The 6,000-nt window shown below is 42.1% G+C and overlaps 1 protein-coding gene across 1 annotated transcript in view; it reads left to right on the top strand.

Annotated features, from left to right (window-relative positions):
• LOC121917411 (transcription initiation factor TFIID subunit 4B-like) overlaps positions 1 to 6,000 on the top strand; it is a 112,030-nt gene that overhangs the window by 104,184 nt on the left and 1,846 nt on the right.

The raw sequence follows: 6,000 nt of genomic DNA, 5'->3' as shown, positions 1-6,000 counted from the left end.
CCCGAGGGCAGGGATCCGTCTAATTAAAAAGATTGTATGTACAGCGCTGTGTAAATTTACAGCGCTTCATAAATAAAGGTTAATAATAATAATAATAATTATATATATTATTATTATTATTATTATTATTATTATTATTATTAACCTTTATTTATGAAGGTTAATATAAAAAAAAATAGAGGTTTGTTTGACCATTGGACTAGGACTCTGCAGACCGGCCATGGAAACCCATTGGGCAAATCATATGCTCCCAGCTTCATGAGAAAGCAATGATAACCTCCTCTGAAAAATCTTTTGAAGAAAACCTCATGATAATTCATCTTAGGGTCACCATAAATTGAGTAGACTTGAAGGCACAATTGTAACAGAACATAGAAATGGGGAAAACATTCTGACAGGGTAGCTGTTATCAGTTTGGTGAAAATGACAAAACATTGTTTCAGTTTAAAAACTAACAAGGCAGTCATAGCATAAGTTTCCATGAACTACTTTTTTCTCTAAAAGCATTTTAAAAGGGGTGTGTGCATACTGGGAACCAATGTTTTATTATACTCTTTGTTTTGCAGTAGCTGAGAATCAGTTGATTTGTGTGTGAATGCTAAGTAGTAAGTCTTCTAGGCTAATCTCTGTTTAGAAAGTAAATACTTCTGCCTCCCTAAAGTTCTTTGATTTCTGAAGGACATGACTATTGGATTGCTGAGAATCCCCTAGGGTTTGTTTCATTTAAAATATTGCCTGGGGTCTCCATCCACATCCTGTTGGATTGACCTCTTTTTCAACTCTGTAGCTGTACTACAAAGCTAGCTCTTGTCCCCCACCCATCTCTGTAAGAGGTTGTCTCGCTTTGAACTGTGACCCTTTTGTGGCTTACTAGGACTGAAGGGACTCCCCCCACCCACCCACCCACCCATGGTAAATAGCCAATAATCTTCTTTGTGTTCCAAGCCATTGAACAAATGAAAAGCTTCAAACAATGACATTTTTATTGTTTTGACATAGATCAACAAATGGTGCTGTATTATATTAGCAGAAAAAAATATTGCCTTTATTTGAAAAGTAGATTATATCAGCTATTTAAAGTGTGTCTTCAGTATGTTTGTTGACTTTAAATTAATTTCACACCTCCCTCATTTTTTCCTTTCTTTCTGGCAGCATGTTTGTTTCTTATGCCAGTTGTAGAACTATGAAGATTGAAGTTAACCTTAATCCTTAAAACCTTTCAGATGAATGTAATAAGCATGGTTCGTCATGGTCTCTGTGTCTCACACATTAGGGTTTTGTGCCTGTGCAGAGACTCCATTTGGAAGTTCAAAGGCTGAGCAGATTGGCGTGTAGCCCCACCCACTCCCATGTACTGAGCATGCCCACGTCTGCCAATCTAGCTCTACCTTCTCTTTCATCTGCCACAAGAGTAACTTCATCTTGGTTGTTCTTGAGCTGTATACTCTCATGTATGGTTAGAATTATACACACACACACACACACACACACACACACTCTAACACAGATAGAGTGGGCTCAGAAGATATACACACACATATTTCAGTTTTCTTTTTCTTCATTCTTTTTTTTTTGCCCCCCCCCCCCCCCCCCCCCCCGCGCGCAGTAGTTTCTATCAGAATTCCTGCTCGGTTACCTGCTTGCTTTTTCTGCCTCTTATGGCCTCTACTTCTCTTTTTGAATTTTGTCTCTTCTTTTGTCGTAAAGTAGCATTCACCAACAGGTACTGTCAATGTCTTTTTTGTCTGGGAGAGAGTCACATTGTCAAGCGCTATTCAGTCTGCCATTCTTTTACAGCACAGACTTCAGAATAGGGCTCAATGTCTCAAAGTTTTTTGTTGGGAGCAATCTTTGTCAGTGGCTTAACATGCAACCACCACTAAAGATATCCTGACTCTTGTTCGCTTGTTGAAATTACTTAGGATACCAAAGATTTCAAGGACACAACCTTCGTTGACATCGACAGCCTTGATACCGACAGCCTCAATACTGTTGGCCTCAAGTCACTATGGATTCCACCCTTTTGGTAGCTACCCCTGCTGTCTCATCTCCCTCCTTACAAGAGGAGCCTTCAGCTTCTCAGCCAACAAAGCCTCATGTACAAAAGGCCAAGAAGCTGCCTGAGGCTCCTAAGGATGGATCAGACATCAACCCAGGAAAGGCTTAGGAGAGGAAGAAGCATTAGCATGCTAAGCCCACAGCACTGGCCCTGATTATCACCTCGGCTTTGATACTGACATCTTCAGGGCCAGCCTCTTCTATAGCCCTTTTGACCCCCTTGTGCGCTATCAACATTGTTATCAAGAGTGGCCTCAGTACAATCTTCTGAGCCCACTCTGTCTGTGTTACTGATGTCAACTCTGATAACAATGCTTTCTCTGCTACCTCCCTTCTCAGCGTGGTTATTACCCCAGATCTTGGCTTCACCACCAAGGGCTTATAGGCTCTCTTTCCTCTGCGTGCATGATCCCGATGCATTTCACCAGCCAGATTTCATCATTCTCCAGTTCCATATGGGGATCGTCCCGACCTATCCTGTTCATCCTCTAAGCTATACTACCATGGAGAGAATTCTCCCTACACCTTGGCTTCCTACATGGACCACTATAGAACGAAGGACTACTGAGCAACCTTCCTCTTACAGATCCTACTCGCATTCTTACTGAGATGGATACCATGGACGGGAACTGTCCCACCATGCATCATCTTGGTATCAAGAACGGTTTCGATCCTGATTTGCATATTGGTACTGATCCTCCCAGTCCTATCATTACTACAGACCAACCACTCTTCCATTACCTTTTCTCTGGCCAGAACCATGAGACACAAGGGTGCCCTTTCCTTCTCTGTGCACCACAGCCACGGTTCCATGTCCTCCTCCTTCTCTCTTTCTGGTTACTACCATGGTACCTACAGTCTTTCCATCCCATCTGTGATCCTCTTGGTGACGCTCCATCTTCGGTACTGACTTTGACAACACCTTCAATACCCTTGGCGATACTGCCTTACAAAGTCAGTACTGAGGATGGGACAGTCAATGTAGTCACCAAGGGGATATCAATGTTGTTACCAGCTATGATACTGCTCACGCAACTATCAACACAAAACAGTCCAATTTTCCACCATGCCTCCTCCTCAGCTATGCATGGAGGAGTCTAATTATGAGACTGAGACTTCTGGACTGGCATCCCTCTCTCCTCTGAGGAAGTGAAAGATGTGGGCCCTCATTCTCCACCTGAGGGTTGTCCAGTTATTCTCTGATGTGGTCACCAGAATGGCTAGGGCCCTGGGCCTACAAGTTGATGCTCTTCCTAAGCCAACAAAAGACCCTGTCTTTCAGATAGTGGACTGCAGTTAGGTTGTACCAGTGGTAATGCCATTTCTGACTTCACTCACAGATATTATGCAGCAGTCCTGGACCAAGCCTCCTTATAAATATCTAGAGAGTTTATGCAGAGTCCAACCTGTCACGGTGCCCTATCTTTTTGCTCATCCAGTACCTAATTCCCTGGTGGTGGAATCTTATGTCTAAAGGCTCAAGGAAAACTCACTTCACCTAAGTTGACAAGGAGGGCAGACAGCTTGACATCTTTGGCCAATGCTTTATTTTATTTAGCACTCTCTGCTAAAGTTGGTAACATTCTTGCATGTCAGCTTATCAGAAGTACCACTAGGATAGGATGGTATTGTTAACCTACCTGAGGATCAGGACCCCCCCCCCAGCTTTTGACAATGAAGCTCTTTCTCTGGTCAACCAGTAAATCCATTTTGCCAGGCATTCTGTGGATTGAGTGATTTCTGGTGCTGTGCTCTCTGCTGTCATGTGTGGCTTAGGTCGACTGATTTCACTAATGAAGCCAGACAACATGTGGAAGACCTTCCCTTCAAGGGTGAGGGCTTCTTTAATTACAAGACAGATGAGTCCTTAGATCATCTTTGCAAGGCTTTTCTCACTGGAAAGAAACTCGGCATCACTGGCCAGAGGCATCAGTGCCATCCACGTCCTCAATGGCGTTCCAGGTCTGCTTCTACAACATACTCCAGACCCCATTCTTCTACTTCCTCTCAGTTCCGTAGTTCCTCTCAACCCTCCACTTATTTCTCCAGGAAAACCTTCAGGCCACAGCGGTATGAGCTACAACAGCAACGGCCTTCCAAGAAGTCGTTTTCTGGCAAATCTCGTTTTTGATCTCTCCACGAGGACATCACCTATAATCCAGCCAGGTCCCTATACTTTTGCAATAGACTGGAACTGAAGGTGGAGCTAGACCGGCAGGCTTGGGTATGCTCAGTACACAGGAATGGGCTACCCGCCAATCTGCCCAGCTTTTGAACTTCCGAATGGAGTCTCTGCACAGGACCCCTGAAAACTCAAAGCTTCCACAATCTGTTCTATGCTTATTCTTAAATGCAATGAGATGAAGATGGTGTGAAACATTGAGAAAGGTGTTCACCATGCTGCTATGAATAAATAGAAGCTGGCTGTTGTCTTGGACAGAGATGGGGAAATTACAGTATGTCCTTCAGGTGATATTAGATGCCAACTGCTGCTGCCCAATAATTTAAAAATTTTAAAACCAACATTTTGATTTGTTTTTTGAAAATGGGGCCATAGTTACTTATCCACAGCTGAAGTTGTGTTCTAGGTGGGCCATGTGGCCATCATAGCCCCTAGGTCTGCTTGCACCTCATTGGCTGGCCCAGTCCAACCAGAGTGGAGACTGCAAGTTTGTAGTCCTCACTCTAATCTGCCTAGGCAACATATATTGCTGCGCATCTGATGGCCAAGGCTAGTTCACCCAGGACTCGCCAACAACTTTAATATTTTAAAACCAACATTTTGCTCTGTTTTGTTTTTTTATGAAGATATTGACTGATAGATATTTCTGCATAGCAGCTCATAATGGAAAACAACAATTGTGATAGAAAGCTAGATTCTTTAAAAAATAAATAGTGATTACATGTTTGCTAATGACATGAACTCATTGGGTTCATGGCAACAAAAGTTGAGTTTACAGAAAGAGACCTGATTAAATTCCGTCATTCCTTCATTGTGTTCATAGGTATACAAACTGGAAATGGCTCAACATTAGGGATTGCTGCCAAAAAAAATATGAACAACATAACATTTTGAATGTGTTTCTGATGTAGAATAAAATTCTGGAGTACATACAAACTAATAAAGCAGGTGGTACTCAGGCCCCAAACTTCAGTTCTATATACTGAATTCATTGTTTTTATAGCACTATATTAATAGAACTGTATTATTTACAATAACTTTTATTTTTATTTTTTTACTTAATTATAAATGCATTCATAAGTGGCAATTCTATTAAAACGAATACAGCAAAATCTCGCTTTACTGGAAGTTCAGTTCTTTTCAGTTCTTGGTTCAAGGTTGAGAATCAGGGCATATCTTGTGTTATGCCTGTGTGGTGAATGATTACTTCTGCTATTATGTCACTTTCAGTTGACTTGATTGTAAATACAGTGGGACCTTAGTATCTACGGGGAGATCCATTCCAGAATATACTTGTTGAAAGCTTTTGAAGCTCCATGGGCTTCTGTATCAGGCAAGATGTTACAAACCAAACAGGAAGAGAAAAAAAATTGGAGATGTTAGTCAGATGCATCTCCAATTGTTTTCTTTCTCCTGTTTGGTTTGTTGCATCTTGCCTGCTGAAGATGCCCATGGAGCTTCGAAAGCTTGCAATCAGTATATTGTGCATTTTGGTTGACCATAAAGGTATCACTGTCCAACTCATCTACCCTGCATGTAAACCATAAGGCTGTGAGTTCAGTCTACCTAGGGGCTCAGGGTTGAGTCAGTCTGGCATCCTTCCGAGATTGCTAAAATGAGTACCCACCTTTTTGGGGCAATTAGGTTACACATTGTAAACTGCTTAGGGAGTGCCTAAGTGCACTGATAAGCGGTATAAATATACACTTGTCCCTTCATATTTGCTAGGGTTAGGGGCACAAGAAAAACCGCAAATAACA

The sequence above is a fragment of the Sceloporus undulatus genome, unplaced genomic scaffold, assembly GCF_019175285.1.
Source record: "Sceloporus undulatus isolate JIND9_A2432 ecotype Alabama unplaced genomic scaffold, SceUnd_v1.1 scaffold_17, whole genome shotgun sequence".
Taxonomy (NCBI): domain Eukaryota; kingdom Metazoa; phylum Chordata; class Lepidosauria; order Squamata; family Phrynosomatidae; genus Sceloporus; species Sceloporus undulatus.
Note: the sequence above shows the minus strand (reverse complement) of the source record. Positions and strands in the feature narration are given on the sequence as shown.